At 36.9% G+C, this 20,701-nt stretch overlaps 1 protein-coding gene across 4 annotated transcripts in view; it reads right to left on the bottom strand.

Annotated features, from left to right (window-relative positions):
- LOC113038782 (splicing factor, suppressor of white-apricot homolog) overlaps nt 1-20,701 on the bottom strand; it is an 86,221-nt gene that overhangs the window by 18,069 nt on the left and 47,451 nt on the right. For all 4 annotated transcript variants that reach the window (XM_026196428.1, XM_026196427.1, XM_026196429.1 and 1 more), the window contains one exon: nt 17,876-18,060. The gene's annotated coding sequence lies outside the window, so the exon portion shown is untranslated. The remainder of the gene's footprint in view (nt 1-17,875; nt 18,061-20,701) is intronic.

Raw genomic sequence — 20,701 nt, 5'->3', positions numbered from 1 at the left:
TTAAGGGTAAGGGTTTTCAGAACAATTTTATTGTATTAGCACAATACCACATGATTGGAGCACAAACTTCGTAGGAAAAACTGTGCATGATGACTTAAGGAGTTTAATACTTAGTGTGAGGGGTTTGTTAAATCCATAACCCAAGGTATGAGCAATAGTGACGCTTTGCCTTTTAAGTACTACTAAGTACACACCTTCAGAGAAGAGCTGAGAATGCCAGGTCAGCAAAGTTAGAGAGCTTAGTCATCGCGCATGTTAATAAGCAAAAAGTGTTCATCCAAATCCCTACAGTATAAAAAACAGCTGCTGTTCCGCTATTGGAACTCTAAGAAATTCAAGTGAAAGGGAGAGAGCGAGGAAGATTGAGCGTGAGAGAAAGGTTGAAGTGCTAGTGGGAGATAAACGACAAGGTCTAACCTTTCATTTCTTTCATAAATGTTTTCATTTGGACCTTCACACACAAACATGGTACAAATCGTAATCTGAAAATTGTATTTGTCATCTATCGATCTATAAATATGTCAAACACTTTGTTTGTTTAACCTGAGACTGGGACTAAAGCAAAAGAGCCTGAGTAAAGAAACAGTCTGTGAGTGGTACTTTGCTCCCAAAGCTTTAGGGGTTAATCGCATCCTTACTTGCTCAATAAAGACACTTGGGAATATGAGTGCAAAACTATCTCCTCTTTTAGAAGTGTATTGGTTACTAAAAGGGAGAAATACACACACACACACACACACACACACACACACACACACGTAGGTACATGCCTACCCATCTACATACATACTTCTATATGTATCCATCTACAATAAAATAAATATTCTGAGAATAAAAGACACCGAGACACATCCAAACAGAGTACATAGACAAAGCTCATCAGGGGTCATGTCAAGTAAAGAAGTGGTACCTAGAACAGCAGAACAACAAATGTATGGAGTCATTAAAATCCCGGTGATAAATGCATCTGCTCCATCTGCAGTGAGAAATGCGCAGCATATTTAATCCATCTGTTCTTCATACTTGTAGAGAAAAACAAATGTAAGTGGGGTAAATTGCTGCTATTCAGTTCACATTCTCTGGAGACACTGCCAGAATCTGAAGTTTTTACAGTAGTTTTGTTATTTTTTTTTAAACCATCGCCACTCGATTGAAAGTGTTTGGACTGACAGCTTAGAGAAAAAGTCATGGAGGAAGTGCCTCAGGTGAAAGTGTGCAATTACAGCCAGTAGGTTTTTCCTTATATATATATATATATATTCTATTTTTCCTTATATATATTCTCAAAGTAAATACACACTCCAGGTCACAAAGGGCGGGAACGCGTCATCAGAGACGAGTCAGCAGATCCGTCTTCGTCAACTTCTGACATGTTCACCTCAATCTTTCCAGATTTCCCCCAAACACTGACTGCACAGGGCAGATTCAGTGTGTTATGAGAGCATTTAAATGCATGAGCAGTGCACGAAATTCTAGATAGTCGACATCTCTTTCTTCCCTATAGCCAGCAAAAGTACAGACACCCTTTTTCATTCAAATAACAACTCCTAGAATGAGTCTCTTTGATCTTTGCCACGGTTTACTTCGCTCTCCTGGAATTCCTTGGATACTGAGGCACAGCGACTCTGGCACAGGCAACGCGTTGACACTCAGCGCTACGCTAATTAGCTTGGGCTTTCTGAAACGGACCATTGTTTATGATTCTCTTTAGCTTCTCAAAACTAATGGCTATTGTTTCTCTAATTCTGGAGGAGCATCTGGTGAGATTGGAGTTTAGGACAATCGTTCCAAAGGTACTTCAGGGAAACAGGAGTTCAATTTATTTATGATTTCTCTCCCCACAAACACACAGTGTCACATCTAATGGGAGTCTAAAAAGCTATTATCTTCGTAATTAAAGAGAAATGGGCTTCATATTTACTTCTTGAATTTTTTTTTTCCCCACAAGAAAAATGTTTTCCTCTAAACACAAATTCAACACCACACTTTTGGTCTCCAAATCACGGTAGCGAACACCTGAAGCACCTTTCACACTACTCTTAAAGGAGCACTGTAGTAGACCACAGGGAAGCTTTAATCTCACCCGACACTTTTCTTCCCACAGGATCTCTGATTGAGGTCGATGAAGGGATTTTAGAAATTCTGAAAGCTGCTGTGTGCAATCTCACTACTCTGCACACATGGCTAGGTACCTGCCAAATCGCCTTGGCATCTGCTGGACAGTGAAAATGCAAAACTAAGTAAGTGCTGAAGGATGAAGAATGATTTGTTGATTTCTTAGTGTTGGAAGGGGAGAGACGAAGTAAGCAATAAAGCCATTGCATCATGCTGGATGACAAGCAAGGTATTATGGGGGAAAAAATGACTGAGAGGCTTATTTAGAGTAAATATAAATAATTGCTATTTAATATAAGCTATATAAATAAAGGTGATTTGACTTGATAACATTTTTGCATTCAGTCATCTGAGTGATACAGCATATGCTGTCTTTAATAATAGTGATGCATGGGAAAACTATGATGTTTCAAACCTATATGAGTTTCTTTCTTATGTTGAACATAAAATAAGATATTTTGAAGAATGCTGGTTAATCAAACAGCTGATGGTCCTCATTGACTTCCACAGTATTTGTTTCCCTGGAAAGTCAATGTAGAGACCAACAACTTATTTGGTTCTTCAAAATTCTTCAAAATGTCTTCTTTTGTGTTTACCATAAGAAACAAACTTATACAGGTTTGGAATGAAATGGTGGTCATTAAATTATGACAAAATTTTGAACTGATCCTTTAACTTGATTTGTTATAAATTTTGATCTCAGTCAACAGAGTCTATTTAAAAAAATAACACAAAGACATATTTTCCTGTCTATTGAACACAGTGTGAAAATACTAACATTCCAAGGAAGAAAAACTATGTGAACACCTAGGCTAAATGGCTGCAAAGATAATCTTGTATTCAATTTACCTTGAGTTCAGTAAGAGAGGCGAGATTGGTGGTGTTGGTCAGCACTGCACTAACATTTTGGGTTTGCTAACCACAAAAAGCATTGCCTGATGAGTACCAAACAAAAAGCATAGAAATGGAGGGGCCATCATGGATTTGGGCTTCTTTTCTGCCTTGGGGCCTGAGTCGCTTGCTATCACCAATGGAAAAATTAATTCAGGACATGTTGTAAAAGACCAACTGAAGGACAAGGACAATGACACCAAACACAGGAACAAACCAACAACAAAAAGGCTTCAACCGAATAGTCCTGACCTCATCCTTATTGAGATCCTTTAGAAATACTGAACATCTGTGATTTAAATGGAAATGGCTGCAGTTCAACAAGTCAAGATGGCTGAATCAAGTACTATCTTCTGGTCAGTACTGGTGGATGAGCAGTGAACGATGGGTATGTTCTCAATCAATTCAGCGAAGATTGAATAATCTAAAAACTGGCTAGTCATTATGAACAATCCATGAATGTTTCAAAGCTCTCATCTTCATTGCGATAGAAATACAGCTTTTAAGTTAAAATAATTTTGTGTTTGTTTTTCTGCAGTATGCCAATTTGATGAATGGACATCTGTCACAGAAGCTGCTTGGCACAGTAACAGCTACACTATGGGTTCTTACTGACATCCTGAAGGGTTCCTACCAGAGACGTGAACTATAAAAGAAACACACTGATTATTTAAATGTAAGGCAATCATGAAGGGAACTATTATACAATGGCTTTTTCTAGATAGCAATTTGCTAGACAAATCGGTGACCTAAACATTAAATGACTGTGACTGTGGTTCAAAAACATTAAATGACATTGCCATTCTTAAATGAGTCAAACAAACTAACACATAAAAATGTAGGTACAGCTGATGATAATTCTAATAATTCATTATGTATTCCCTCATGTTGTTCCAAACCTGTATGACTTTGTTCTGTGTAACACACACACACACTATGGAAGCATATGGGTAGCATTATTCAATTTGGGATGTAATATGCAAAATGACAATGCAATATGTAAAATGGCAATGCATTTCTGTATTTACATTTACATTTTCCAATACATTTGTGCAACGTTTGGTGCAAAATGAAAATGAAAATTAAATTACATAAGTTTAATTTGCCATTTCATACACCAGTTTTAATATGTAAAATGAATATTAATTTTAACGCTTTATAAGTTGCAAAATTAAAATGAAAATGTATTACAGAAATGATTAGATATGTCTAACATGTTCAAGCAAAAACTGTGGCAAAATGATCATTTAAATGCTATTTTTCTTAAATGCATTAACACTCACAGTCAAGACACTTACGATTGCATTTTCATTCAATGACCCGCCATGAATGTAGCAAAATTCAAAGTGCACACTGAAAATGCATTCCGAGCCGATCACATCCCGCCCCCTCCCGCCCTGTCAATCACTGCGTGAACAAGGCGGGGCTTACAGAAGGTCAAGAGACTCAAGTGAGAGAAAATGGACAAGACAGATGGTCCGTGTACTTTTGATCATTTCAGTTTATGGCTTCAATATTTCATTCGCACTTGTGGGCGGAGCTGAAACGTTGCTTTCATCTGATTGGTCGAATCGCTCCGCTTTTAGCTCGGTCTTTTTATTCTTTCAGGCAGAATAAGAGTCAGTGCGAGTGAAGCACTGTAATGTCTGAAACCACCGCTTACTGTTAATTAGCATAATGTTTGAATCAGATGTAGCTGGGCACATAATTTGTGCTGCTGAGACCTGCAAGAGACCCCGTTTAATTATTGTATGAATATTGTCCCACGCAAATAGTTCTGTCTCCTTAGATAACAGTGAAGTGGAAATAAATATAGTTACATTTATGAAATAAAATTAAATAGGATTTTTTGGGAAGGTAAGTCTGGCCAGTTATACAAGCAACACGAGTCAGATGAGTCTGAAGATCTGAGCTGAATTGGGTGAAACATTTAAGTTCTAGTCTGTGTCAATTACTCTCATAATAAATAATAATAATAATGTTAACTGTATTTTTCGGTATAAGTTGCATCAGTCCAAAAATACGTCATGACGAGGAAAAAAACATATATAAATCTCACTGGACTATAAGTCGCATTTATTCAGGACCAAGAGAAAACATTACCGTCTACAGCCGCGAGAGGGCGCTCTGGGGTAGGCTACAGGAGCACTGAGCAGCATAGAGCTAATTTTACTATTTTTATTTAGAAATTTAACTATATTAATTTTTACAATTATTTATTATTGTCACACACACACATAGTGCCTTATGACTTAAAAGATGAGAGTGGTAAATGTTACAGACATGGAACTGTTCAGTCTATTATTGATTTTTATTTCCACTTCACTTTTATGCAAAGAGAGGGAACTATTTGCACTGTATTTATCAGTGGGACAATATTCATACAATACTACAACCTAGAAATAATTTGCAGGTCTCTACAGCACGAATTATGTGCCCAGCTACATCTGATTCAAACATTGTGCTAATTAACAGTGAGCGGTGGTTTCAGACATTACAGTGCTTCACTCGCACTGACTCTTATTCTGCCTGAAAGAATAAAAAGACCGAGCTGAAGGCGGAGCGATTCGACCAATCAGATGAAAGCAGCGTTTCAGCTCCGCCCACAAGTGTGAATGAAATATTGAAGCCATAAACTGAAATGATCAAAACGTACACGGACCATCTGTCTTGTCCATGTTCTCTCACTTGAATCCTCTTCTTGAGATTTGAGTCTCTGACCTTCTGTAAGCCCCGCCTTGTTCACGCAGTGATTGACAGGGCGGGAGGGGGCGGGATGTGATCGGCTCGGAATCCATTTTCAGTGTGCACTTTGAATTTTGCTACATTCATGGCGGGTCATTGAATGAAAATGCAATCGTAAGTGTCTTGACTGTGAGTGTTAATGCATTTAAGAAAAATAGCATTTAAATGATCATTTTGCCACAGTTTTTGCTTGAACATGTTAGACATATCTAATCATTTCTGTAATACATTTTCATTTTAATTTTGCAACTTATAAAGCGTTAAAATTAATATTCATTTTACATATCAAAACTGGTGTAGGAAACGCCAAATTAAACTTATGTAATTTAATTTTCATTTTAATTTTGCACCAAACGTTGCACAAATGTATTGGAAAATGTAAATGTAAATACAGAAATGCATTGCCATTTTACATATTGCATTGTCATTTTGCATATTACATCCCAAATTGAATAATGCTACCCATATGCTTCCATACACACACACACAAATTATACCAGATTGATACCACACAACTAATATTTCATATATACATTTTGAAATGACTTTTAACCTTTTAATACATTTGCAAAAAATAACTAAGTTCAGTACTTTTCCACAGAGGAAAGAATGTCAGGCAGGTTTGGAATTTTCTTTTAAACAACCTTTCCTTATCTACCATTGGTCAAAAAAAAAAAAAAAAAAGGCTAGCCCCACCCCAAACTCCAAAAACAGGGTTTACTCTTTGATGAAATCAGCCTAATTAATTGCTTATAGTTTTCTCTCTGCATATAAAATAGTGATAGGAGAAAAAAAAAAATTTTTTTATAAAATAATTCAAAATTTTAAGACACAGCAAATACAATTTCTGCATGTCAAATAAGAGAGAGAGTTCAACAGCAGCTTCAGAAATCTCTATCCCAGCCATGATACACACAAAACGCTTCAGGGACACCGCCAATCCCTACATTCTTGTTTAACACGGACAAAAGAGAAGTGCAACGGCACTGAGTCTCACCTCTGCACCCCTGCTTTTGTCACTGATCAGGACCGTGTTCCCTCCTGAGTGATGACTGTCTTGTTACAGCAGTACCGGCTGGAACCAGCTCTCCCATGAGAGCTTCTTTTAAAAAGAGCAGCTCGGATACAAAGAGCCCAATCAATTAAATGGTAAATCACATATCAGAGGAAGAGAAACGCTACAGCCCTGGGGCAGGAGTGTGTGCAACTGGGAGTGTGAACAAGCTCAAATGCACAGACGCACACTAAGGGCACATCAAACAGTTCCCCACAACCTCACATCCAGGGTAAAAATGATCACACATGAAAGACAAGAAATGTGACACCAGGGAGACCTTAGCCTTAGCATCAGATGTCTGCTGCCCTCATACTCAGCCTAATAAATACTGCTTAAATAACAGAGAAACACTTGATCCACCTGGCAAGCTCTTATCTGATTGGCTGACTTGGCAAGAACTGCAACAGCACACAATTTTTTTTTTTTTTTTTTTTTTTTTGTCATGTCAAGGTACAAGGTACCGGACTGATATAACAAAAAATGTAAGTGTGAAATTTGTCAAAGTTTGCCAGGTAAGTGGAATCAAATAATTTAAAAGAAATTCACAGAATTTGTTTATTTTTATTGATTTATTTATTTTTATTTTTTTGAGGGGTTTTTGAAGAGAAACACACTCATAAAAGTAAAACATGTTGATGGTTGATTTATATATTAAATTAACCTAACACAATTTGTCTTCAAATTACGGACATAAGATTGAAAACCCTTGCTCAATAGGAACGACAGATACACACCAAACACACAACCTGCTCTTCAAAAAGAAAATCCACCAATGCTGAAAATAAAGTACGTTGGAATCTAAAAATAAAGACGGACAGGAAATACAAGGATAAGGGAAGTGGGAAATGGCCTGATTTCTATTTCAGCCATTGTGAGATCTGCAGTGGCTTCTGGGTATTGTCCTTTCTTAAACTGTGACAGTTTGCGGTTGACTTGAACAATGGGCACAGCCCTAAGTGAAAACACTAAATCAAAAGTGAAGGTCAACAAAGTGGCCATATTGCCACATCTGATATTCTTTTCCTTCAAAAAGAACGCAATGATTAGGCATCCTGTAAGCTCCACTATGTGTTCCACTTAATAATGAAAGGTCAATAATAAGAAACAGGATTAAAGTAAAAGCAATAATGATAAGCAGTCAATGTAAGATTGATGACACAAGGGTAAACTGGAGAGTCGACAGTCCACTGTGAACAATTTACGGTGCATTCGTCAAACGAAAGACGAAAGACCAGCTAGCACAAAGATTTTCTGCAGGCCGGAACATTTCCTAATAAATCCGAATACACTCAAGATGAAAAATATGGCTTTATTGATCACACGTCGACTGTTTATTTACCACCCAGAATAATTCTCAACATACTGAGTGAAAGCCTGAGAGGTTTCAAGGAGGTGGAAATGCCAAAAATATGCCATTTTGAAGAGTGCACAGCCAACATTCAGTTTTTCAGATGAACATTTACAAAAGCATTGAGAAATGCAAGAACAAATGCAGTCATTGCTGTCAGAGCTTTAAAAGCTCTGTGTTAAAAATGCCAGCACACCAAGGACTGAGGCAAACTCTTCCGACCTCTCTTTGACATCATCTGCACATGCATGCTTTGGGACCTCTGATAAAACATACAAGAGTGGCAGAGGGAAAAAGAGAGAGACGGAGTAAAAACACTAAAAAATCATCTTAAATATTGTACTTACACTCTTTAGATTCCAAAAAGGGGTTTACACAACAATGTACCTGAAGAAGCTTTCCCTGAAGAAGCTTTCATGGTTTTCAAGCTTTTCAACAGTTCTCAGTATTCTTAGCATAAAAACATTAGTAACCTAACCTTTTTCTACTAAAAAGTACCTTTTGTGGAATCGGAAGTTTTTTTTTTTTTGATGTTCAGAGTTCTTCACTGAGTCATCTATGCCAATACAGAACCTGTTAAAAACAGGTTTTAGGTTTTAAAAGACACGAGGGGGCATAAATGATGACATACTTTTCATTTATGGGTGAACTAACCCATTTAAGAAGTTGTTTCTGTCTTCTGAATGACATTTGGGATTTGTGAAAAATGGTCCACCAGTAAAATCAGTGTCTTTGTTGAGGTTAAAATTCTTCTTTTCGCTGAGAGCTAATCCGTAGCCATTTTATCCCATTTAGGTCAGGATGAAAGTTATAGCGGACTCTTAAATCTATGCTATGGATTTATGTATAAACTAATTAGAGTGAGCACAGGCACAGTGGCGGGGAGCCACAGTTTCAGATCGCCTGATTTCCTCAGGGTCTATCGATTCCTTTCCCCTTATTAATTCTGTCTTATGTCCATGATCAGGGAAAAAGGATGGCTCCAGTAAAATACTGGCCTTAACCGAAAAAAGGTCCTCCTTTTGATGGTTTTTAATACAGTCACAGCTTGTCTTCATCAGTCGCTGACCTATAATAAAGGTTGACTTCTCGAAAGCGTCACATAATAAAACAAAAAAAGACCAAGAAAGTTATGTTTTTATTACTGAAATTGGCTGCATTGCTACAGCCCATTAAGACTTATTTCACATGAAATCTGGAGAGTTGTGATTAAGGTGAGTCCGTTCTAGTCAGAATAGCGTTCTTTAAATCTGTAAACTGTCTGAGCCCATCGATCAATGCTAAGCTAGCATTTGGCTGTGGGTGTTAAGTGGAGGATTACACTGCGGAGCGAACTTATTTGTTTAAAGGAAAAGAGCACAGAGGCGTGAGGATGCACACGGACACTACAGAAAGTGTCTACAGGATAAGCTGCCCTGATACCGTCTCATAGTGACAGACAGATCCATAAGCACAAATCCAATACAGTTTTGAGCTGTGCTCGATCGACCGCTGGGATTTGCCAGTAAACATGCCAATGTCTGACACCGGAACAGTGGTCAGAGGACACTTACTCCAGACCATATGTTGGCAAGCCGGCCCTCCAGAAGCTGTACTGCTATTGGCAGAACATCCACTGGCAATGAAGCACAGAAAAGCACTGCACTGATTTAGCTGTTTTTCCAAAGTGAATTTGGCGTATTTTGTTCTTGTCTGGGGGAAACACAAATAGACTGGCTTGTGGACTACACTACACAGAAACTGTTGAAGTACGATCATAAAAATAACAATTATATTTAAAAAAAATCACTAAATCCTGCCAAAGATTTGGACAGACTGAGAATAGTTGCATATAAAAAGAACTTTGGCAGATGTTCATTGTCCATTACTTATTTCTAATGAATTGATTTTAATTTCCATTATGTAATAAACTTGTTTTCTAAATAATATTATATAAACGATTGTTAATTACGATCATCACAATTTAAATTGAATGATGTTTATACCACTGTTTGATGCAACTGTATGCCGTCTTTTTATATGAAAATAAACAAGCCGAAAAACTTTGTGCTTTTCCATAATGTTAGGCCTCAAATGTCAACTATACATCGGATTTATTTCTTCTTTAAATTACAAAAAAGTTAAAATATGAATGGTATTATGTTATACTAAACCAAATTTTAAACTTTTAATTAAAAACATTTGAATAAAAAAAAAAATTACAACTAAAATTGAAACTATGGAAAAACCCTTAAGATAACATGTAGAAAGAAAAAAAAATGCATCTTAAGCATGCAGAATAACATAAGTCAAGTCTTTTGAATGATTAATTGCCACTTTGAACGATTTCGTAATTGTGGCATCCATAATTGGAATCGCGTTTAGTAATTTGATTAATTGTGCAGCCCTAAATAATATGAAATTAAACGATTAAAATAAATAAGAACAAAGTATATAAAATAACAAAAGGATTCTTTTGAGAAACATGACAAGCTCACTTTGTTACGATTTTCAAACCCTCCAGCTACACATACTCACAAGAAAGCAGGAAAAAATTATTTTCTTGTTTCACAGAAGGTGCATTTCTATAGTACTGCAAACAGCAGTATTGAGAAAAAAAATGCAGACACTGACAAAGGAGCCCTCTTTGTCTCCTTTTTCCCCAAAATAAGTTTTCCAAGGCCTGCCATGTTCTTTCTGCAGCTTTTATCTTCAGTCTCATTTTAGATTTTGAACACAGAATTTTTTTAAGTTAATATCATAATTCTTTCACGACAGCAGCGCTTGAAGCTTCAAACTGAAGTTGCCTGTTTGGTGGACTAATGATTGCATTCCTTGAGAACTGCCAATTGTTCCTTGAATATCAGCCGCTACATGGAATCCACTATATAGCGAATTGTAGACATGCAAACAAGCGAGAGATTGCACAAACAGAACCAAACTTTTTTGAGAGTTTTGAGCACGTAGGCTTTTAGTTGTTGTTGTTACCAAGGCTAGATCTGGTTATATTTATTTTTTAGGCTTGTGGAAAAAATATATTACAAAAAGTACAAAAGTACAAAAACCTAGAATTACAAATTGAATTCGTAGGCTGGATTTAAGGATAAAATATTAAATATTATCTCAGTTTGAGATCCCTGATGATAAGATAATACATGAAATGCTAATTGATATTATTTCTTATCATGTTTTGCTAAACAACATTCTATGTCTAAATTCTGTAGTTAAAAATATAGTACTGTGTATAGGGACAGACCCAAAACGGGGAAAGAATAAAAAACATCTATGGTCCTTAATATTGAATCGTAGTTCCCATTTTCAAAAAAGTGGTCCGTCATTTCAATTCAGCCGTACAGAAGCTAAAACATTATCTATCACTTCACTCAACCAGATTCAAAATCAAAGCAGACTATTTCACCAAATCAATGCCATCAGAAGAAACCAGTGTTTCAAAATCACAGCATGTCTGAAGCCGTGAACAAAATAAAACAACAATCATGAACAAACATGAATAAATATTGACTTTCATCACAACATTATGGTGACCAAAGCAACAAAGAGATGCATGTTTAAATGTCCTGATCTCATTCCCTCTCCCATCCCATTTAATAAATGTGCCTTTGGCTGCTTCACTCTCAAATTTGCAGCTCTTAATGATTGAAATCAATTGCAGAAAATGCTGAAACTGGACAACTGTATCCCCGTATCAGCTTTTATTGATTAAGAAACACATTTTCACTACATCCAGCTAAAGCTTTGGAGAGACTGAGAAACGTTTGCACAAGCTGCGCTTTGACAGATGTTTTTTGCCCATTATTTCAACTGCGCAAACGTATTTGTTTTTAATTAATCTAATTTAAGTTTCATTATGTAATATACTTGCTTACTTTATGATGTAGTTTATTCAATTATTACTTAGATATTTATTTTTCAATTCAAGAACCAGAAGCGCAGAAACTGAAAAGAATTAAAAGTATTAGAAAGTGACTTCAAGTTAAAAGGTAAAAACATAAAAGTAGTTTTTATTATAACAATAATTAAAAAATAAAATAATAATGTCATAATAGTAAATCATCTATTTACAGCTTATTTACTTTTGATAAATCAGCATTATTTTCCATTAAGTATTATACTTTTCTGTTTACTGATGTAAATTATTAAATGTTTTGCCAATTCAAGTTCCTGTTTCATTATATATTAGTATCGAGGAAAAAAGACACACAAAAAAAAGTTAACTTAGAAATTGGAATAAGCTGGATAAGATAAACTTAATAAAAAAAATAAAATACTCAATAAATAATAAAAAAATAAAACAATGAGCTAAATAATTTAAACAAAGGAGCTAAAAGCCATTGAGGCAATATGGTAGAAGATGCTGATGGAAGCAGAGAGAGACTGCTGGGCTTCGCCACCTGGCTGCACAGATGACTGCCCACATTTCCTGTTTCAAACTTGGCTTTTTCTGAGAGAGACCTGCCAAACTGCATTTAGTGTGACGAAAGGTTGTAGCTAGCCATCAAACAATTAACAGGGTCTTATTTCCACTTTAAAGCGCTCCTGTCTGTCACAACAAATCTATCTTACTAAGCCCTGCGACAGCAGTGCAGATCAAACTCACGTTTTTTCTGTGATCTTGTGGCACAATCGTGTTCTCCAGCAAACAAGAGATGAAATACTACAAATACAAGCTCTGGCAGAAGCACTCTAAGCTATCTCTCCAGAAGAAACAGAAAACTCTCATTGAACAAACAGGGCTGCAGTCACGGCCGGCTGTGATGGAACGAGACGGCTGTTGGTTCAACACGGCGAAAATGTATGACCACCCTGGCCTCTGGAGAGTTCTCTGTAAAACGCTGCTATTTGCAGTTATTAAATGTATCTATAGACATTGTAGCATGTCCTTGGTTTGGTAAAAGTTAGGGAACATGACCTGATGCATGCTGAAATGGCTAGATTAGATTTTTGTTGCCATAGCAATCAGTAAAGCGCTAAAGGCTGTACATCTGGGTGGTGGGAGCTGCAAACACAATGGGAGCTCTGTGTATTCTGAATGTGTCTCTCAGCTGTGCTGTTTTCTCACCTGCGGAAAAAGATCTAAAAAGGAATTATGGGAGCATGTGCATAGAACTTCTATTTTGCAGCACACCCATTTTCAAAATCGACTAGTCAGTGGAATGCTTGAACTAATCAGTTTTCAAGAAGCCTTATAATTATTACACTGGTTCCATTTCCTATAATCCTGATGCGACACATTTGTGAAGGGGGGTTTGAAAACCCACGTTCTTGTGTTCAGTAAAAAAAAAAAAGAGAAAAATAAAAAAATAGATTCTCAAATAATACAAAGATAAAATTAAAAAACACACAAAATGGTCAAGTTCGCATAATCCAAATGCAACACATTTGAAAAGGGTTAAAAAAAAAAAAAAAAAAATTATTATATATATATATATATATATATATATACATACATACAGTATTGTTCAAAATAATAGCAGTACAATGTGACTAACCAGAATAATCAAGGTTTTTAGTATATTTTTTATTGCTACGTGGCAAACAAGTTACCAGTAGGTTCAGTAGATTGTCAGAAAACAAACAAGACCCAGCATTCATGATATGCACGCTCTTAAGGCTGTGCAATTGGGCAATTAGTTGAAAGGGGTGTGTTCAAAAAAATAGCAGTGTCTACCTTTGACTGTACAAACTCAAAACTATTTTGTACAAACATTTTTTTTTTCTGGGATTTAGCAATCCTGTGAATCACTAAACTAATATTTAGTTGTATGACCACAGTTTTTTAAAACTGCTTGACATCTGTGTGGCATGGAGTCAACCAACTTGTGGCACCTCTCAGCTGTTATTCCACTCCATGATTCTTTAACAACATTCCACAATTCATTCACATTTCTTGGTTTTGCTTCAGAAACAGCATTTTTGATATCACCCCACAAGTTCTCAATTGGATTAAGGTCTGGAGATTGGGCTGGCCACTCCATAACATTAATTTTGTTGGTTTGGAACCAAGACTTTGCCCGTTTACTAGTGTGTTTTGGGTCATTGTCTTGTTGAAACAACCATTTCAAGGGCATGTCCTCTTCAGCATAGGGCAACATGACCTCTTCAAGTATTTTAACATATGCAAACTGATCCATGATCCCTGGTATGCGATAAATAGGCCCAACACCATAGTAGGAGAAACATGCCCATATCATGATGCTTGCACCTCCATGCTTCACTGTCTTCACTGTGTACTGTGGCTTGAATTCAGAGTTTGGGGGTCGTCTCACAAACTGCCTGTGGCCCTTGGACCCAAAAAGAACAATTTTACTCTCATCAGTCCACAAAATGTTCCTCCATTTCTCTTTAGGCCAGTTGATGTGTTCTTTGGCAAATTGTAACCTCTTCTGCACATGCCTTTTTTTTAACAGAGGGACTTTGCGGGGGATTCTTGAAAATAGATTAGCTTCACACAGACGTCTTCTAACTGTCACAGTACTTACAGGTAACTCCAGACTGTCTTTGATCATCCTGGAGGTGATCATTGGCTGAGCCTTTGCCATTCTGGTTATTCTTCTATCCATTTTGATGGTTGTCTTCCGTTTTCATTTTAAGGCATTGGAGATCATTTTAGCTGAACAGCCTATCATTTTTTGCACCTCTTTATGGGTTTTCCCCTCTCTAATCAACTTTTTAATCAAAGTACGCTGTTCTTCTGAACAATGTCTTGAACGACCCATTTTCCTCAGCTTTCAAATGCATGTTCAACAAGTGTTGGCTTCATCCTTAAATAGGGGCCACCTGATTCACACCTGTTTCTTCACAAAATTGATGACCTCAGTGATTGAATGCCACACTGCTATTTTTTTGAACACACCCCTTTCAACTAATTCAACTAATTGCCCAATTGCACAGCCTTAAGAGCGTGCATATCATGAATGCTGGGTCTCATTTGTTTTCTGAGAATCTACTGAACCTACTGGTAACTTGTTTGCCACGTAGCAATAAAAAAATATACGAAAAACCTTGATTATTCTGGTTAGTCACATTGTACTGCTATTATTTTGAACAATACTGTACATACACACACACACACACACACACACACCCACCCACATATATACACATTGTTATACTCAACTACACTGGAGTATAACAATGCAGAATAAAATGAAAAGCATAAAAAAAAATATAATAATAAAATAAAATAAAAAAATCAACCAGAGCATGTTCTCATATTTCATTGCAAGACAAGAACAATACAAAGGAATTTTAAAAAAACAACATTTATACAGTTATAAAATATGTAAATATTTTATTAGAAATATATAAATTATTTTAAATATTAAATACATTTTTTTATTAATTTAGATTAAATCTGATTATATTTTATTAATTGAGGTCATTAATATAAAATAAATGTAACTATATATTTGTTGTAGCCTACATATTACTCTAACGACAATCCAACTGTTAAGACATAATAAGATATATAAATATATTAAAATCATTTACATAGTTTTTCCAAACAAAGGCTATCTTATAATGATCATTTTCAATTTTTAACCCAGTGTGCCAAAAATGTTCTGTCTCAGCTTTTCACTTTGGTGTATCACTACTTCTAAAAAAGGAAAGTGAAGCTAAGATCAGTGTTGGCAATCGGCTTCATCAAAGATCACAGCTGGCATTAAGCTTAAATTGGTTGAAATCATTAGCACTACTGAGTCATCGGAAAAAGATGGAAAAAGATAATGGCGAGGCAATGCAAAGGATGATAGAGCAGTCATGAGTGATGACCAATCGCAACGATTTGCATTGAAGATGCAGCAAAAATCCTTGAAGCCGTGAAGCCTTAAAGTGGGTTCAACAGAGTCCAGTCAGCAGATAAAGGCAGGACGCATACATATTTACAGGCCGGCAAATAAGCATGCATAAACATAAATCAGGCCTTTAGGACTTCACAGCTATTGGACTTCAAGCATTTAGACAGGAACAACATTACGACAAGTCTGAACAAGCAAGAAACAATTCATCTATTTACACTCAACGTGAAACTAGTGCGCAAGACGAGACTCAAATCACAGGCAGCCAATCAGAATAAACTACATGTTTAACATACAGTAGTGAGGAGCAGTATTTGGACCAATGAGATTTCACAATGAGCTGGAAGCAATCAACAAAAGTTTACTAAAAGGGCAAATTAGCGAATGTTTAAACGACAAAAACGTCCCTGAAAAAATTACAAAAATAGTGATTGAGACTAAGATAAAAAAAAAAAAAAAAAAAAAAAAAGCCTGATTTTAATCGCAATTTACATTTCGACAAAATAAACAGATTTGGGCCAAAAAATATCTAATATATAATTCCGAAATATCCTGTCAGACCTAGTGGACAGAGCTAATTAGGACGAAAACAATTTAGATGCAAGAGAAAGTTTTTTGCGCACATCACTTTTTTTTGGCATCTTGCCTGGGTAGCCAAACTATCTTTGTTTCTTTCCTGAGGGTGAATGACAGAACCGCCATAAGCGATTGCGAGGTGCATCTTAAATCAGGCCTTAGAGTAAAGTAAAGGAATAAGTTGGAAACTAAATAAGGCATCCTACGCAAGGGTATCCAAGAATAAGAAGCAGGAGGGACATTCACAATGGATTTGGTTAGGAACGTATGAGTAGCACTGTGTATGTGAGCGAAAGACTCGGGTAAAAGCCCAGAGGAGGCAGTCCGCATTCCACTAGCTGCTTCTTCTGATTTCACGCTTCATTGGCCTCATTAATGTGGAGCTGAACCACACGCCTGTGCAGACAAAGGGCGAGATTAGTCTTCGCCACTCTCCTACTCTCTCACGCTTTTCCTAATGGCGTCTCTCCCTCTCACACTTCTGCCTTTCTCGTTCTCCCTCTGTGGACACCATGGAGAAAACATTCTGGAGGAGAAACTGTGTTTGCAGCCTGTGGAGAAGATCAGGGGAAATATGAGCTGCACACCGGCAGCGCTGGCCATTATAACAAGAGTTGGATGAAGATCATGGTTACCGTCTTAAAAATACCTGCTGAGAAACCACTCTAAGCAGACACCATACACAATCTTTAGCCAAGAAGACCGACAGAAATCTTTTAAAACCTCAACTAACTCTGGAATGGGTGTCTCTACAAACTTTCAAGATCCCAAAAAGTACCATAACAGTGGTCTATATGACTTGACGGGTAAGTCGTGGCCTAATGGTTGTGGGTTTGAGTTTCGGGCCGGCAATACCCTTGAGCAATTTCCACAAGATTCTTGATGGATCGATAAACTATGTTGCTAATTTTTACAGGAGGACTTGACAAAAAAAAAAAAAAACAGACTAAGGAAACCAGAGCAGCATTATTGAGTAGGACTCCTGACATGATGCTGACCGATGAAATAAAAACACCAAAACCTACATCCGTCACGGCAATGAGCGAGGTTCTGAAGTGCAGAGCAAAGACAGAATTTTTTGTCAGGGCAAGCATGTCAAGCAATGCAATGAAAGCGAAAAACGAAGAGTGGGCAGCTCTTTGCCAGCATAAGCACTCTAGTAATAAGAAAACGTTCCTTTAAAAGTCAAAGTTCAATGTCAATACGACGGATAAAGTATATAATGCACATCTGAGCGCATTTCAAATTCAGTTCCTAATAGTAATAGGAATTCAGAGAAAGCCTAGGTGTACGGTATGTGGTGGTAGACGGACGATGCTGGAAAACACACACAAAAAAACAAACCGTAGGCGCAGCATTGGTTTCCTCAGTATGCTTGATCTCAGCCTCTGGCTCTCGCAGAGTCTGCAGGAAGAGGGCAGCTTTCCTCTTGCGCTCAGCCTGAAGCTGCCTCTCTTTGGACTCTTTGGAGGCCTGGGCCAGTTTCTCTCTCGCTGCGGCTGCTAACCGGTCCTCCAGCTTCTGTTTGGCTGGAAGAGAAAAGGGAAGAAAGGTCAGACACACACATTCGTTCTGATACACACCATATGCTCTGACAACTAAAAGCATGAGAGCTTGCATGCATAAGTGCATTGTGTTGCAGCAGCTAAGCAAATGTAAAACGTTTCTAGATGAGGCTGCTCGTGACTTACCTGGTTTTGTAAGCCAGTGCGCCTCATAAAAACTGTATGGAGCTTAAAAAGCTACAAGATAATGCGTTGCATTTTAATGTTTTGCATCAACCACGATAGAATTATCCTTTGTGACATTAGGTGTTAAATGCTGCCTGGCTGCGGATTGTATAACGGTCGACGGCGTCTCAGTTTAGGCTATGTACTCATGCATAATTTTCCCGCTTTTGTTTATAGGAACAGTAATGACAAAAGGAAAACTGGGGGAAAAAACAAGGCATTATATTATACAAGAACAAGAAGAAGGCCTTGTCAGTGTGGGCACTAAAAATAGACTGCCTGCCACAGACAATCACATATAACTCGGGAACAAACACAACTGGAGAGAGAACAGAGGCTTCTCCTTCATTACGTCACTGCGAGTGAGATAATACTATGTGTAACAGTGACAAAAAAAGAGGAGTTAGTAACGAAATTGTTTGAGAGATCCCTCAATCTGCAAAGCTCCTTCCCAAAAAGGTTCAACAGTCACAAGTTATTTGCACTGCCTTGAAACAAAAGCAATCTTGAAGCCTTGCTGTCCTGTTACAATTGAACTTAATCCTCTGTTAGTGTTAGGCATTGTGTCCTCGCCTTAATGAGAGAGCTCAGAGACAAACCGCAATTAAATGATATAATAAAAATAATAATAATAATAATAATAATATGATTTGATATAATACAAGAGTAGTTTATAAATAATGGCACTAAAAAACAATGACTCTGAAGAACACTCACTTTAATATGATGGATGGATGGATGGATGGATGGATGGATGGACAGACAGATAGATAGAGACAGACAGACAGACAGAGACAGACAGACAGACAGACAGACAGACAGACAGACAGACAGACAGACAGACAGATAGATAGATAGATAGATAGATAGATAGATAGATAGATAGATAGATAGATATAGATAGACAGATAGCAATTAAGGACTGTTCACCTATTCTTCTCCAAGGTTGTACATAAAATGCCCCCAAAACTTAAAAATAATAAAAAGATGAGCCATTTTGACATGGCTGTTACAAGAATTCGACCAGCTTAAAATTAACTGAAGTTGCAAACAAATCAAATCAAGTCATATGTAATTAAGTTTTTATATTATCAATCAATTTTGTCTTTTCAAAGCGCCAGTGTGCATCCCTAGAAAAATGACTGCAATACTGTTATACATGTGTGACAGGCCTTTTCAAAGCAATCCACAGCACTTAACACCTGTAATTTGCTCGTGGCATTTCTAAAAGCAATGACTCCAGTAATTTTCAGCATTTTCCTGCAAATTTCCCCTCCTTTCACATAATTTCTCATCTGCACACTTCAGAAGTCAATCTGCAATTGAGGCAGCAAATAACATTTTGACTAAATCCAATAAGGCTATATTTTGAGGTTTAATTTCGACTACAATTTACAATATAAACAGGTAAGCTCTGGTAAATACACAAGGGGTGTACATTCTTAAAGTGGTGCAATCACAAAAAACAGCAGAGTCGACCCAATAAAACTCCCACTCGTGATCACACAAACTTACTCCATTCAGTAAATAGACTAAAGGTAAAAGATGGACACATGAAAACAGACTGAGCGTTGGTTGTTTAACAGCTCATCAATACAGATTATGTTCTTCAGGGTGGGTCGATAGTCATGCAATCTAAGCTAGTTTGCTACTGAGTGAGGCCTTCTTTGCTGCAGTGCCATTTATTTCACTTCCCCATGCAGTAAACTTCCTCTGGGCATCTGGTCTTATTACTGTAATTACTCCGCGTTCCAGGAGCATTACTGCTCAGTGCTTGGCCCCAGTGTCTGCCCTGTGCAGTCCAGTGTCAGTGATGAGATTTCAATAAATTAATTTTTAATGGGGAACAAGAAAACCAATGCAAAGTTTGTTAAACGGTGTTAAACGTCTCTTGTTAAACGAATAGTTCACCCAAAGTGAACATCTGTCATCATTTCTTCTCCCTCGTGTCGTTCTAAACACTGTAACTTTCTGTCTTCCATGGAAAATGAAATATTGAACAATATCCTGGGCCTGGCTCAGCCCTTTTCCATATAATGAAAGTAAATGAGGACTGGAGCTGTCAAGCTCAAACATAAAAATAAATAAATAAATAAATAAAAAAGTACCCTAAAAGTAGTCCATATCAGTATTTGTATGCCTCAGCTGACAAGTATTTGACACAATGTCAAATCAGTGAAATCAAACGTGATGTTTTACATCTAAAAACGTTCATATTTTAATAGATGCAGACAGTAAAAGGCAAGATTTTAGATTAATTTGAGTATCACACGAAATTAGACCATCATATTAACAATATGACTTCAGATGTGATTTTCAGTCATTTTGGAGATGGATCCCTACTGACCTTCATTATACTGAAATCAGCGACCAGTTCATCTATTAAAATAATAATAATAATAATCCTTTAGTGTTACAAGAAAGAAAGTCATTCATATGA

This window comes from Carassius auratus, chromosome 21 (genome assembly GCF_003368295.1).
Source record: "Carassius auratus strain Wakin chromosome 21, ASM336829v1, whole genome shotgun sequence".
NCBI classification, from domain to species: domain Eukaryota; kingdom Metazoa; phylum Chordata; class Actinopteri; order Cypriniformes; family Cyprinidae; genus Carassius; species Carassius auratus.
This window is presented reverse-complemented; position numbering and strand designations above follow the sequence as displayed.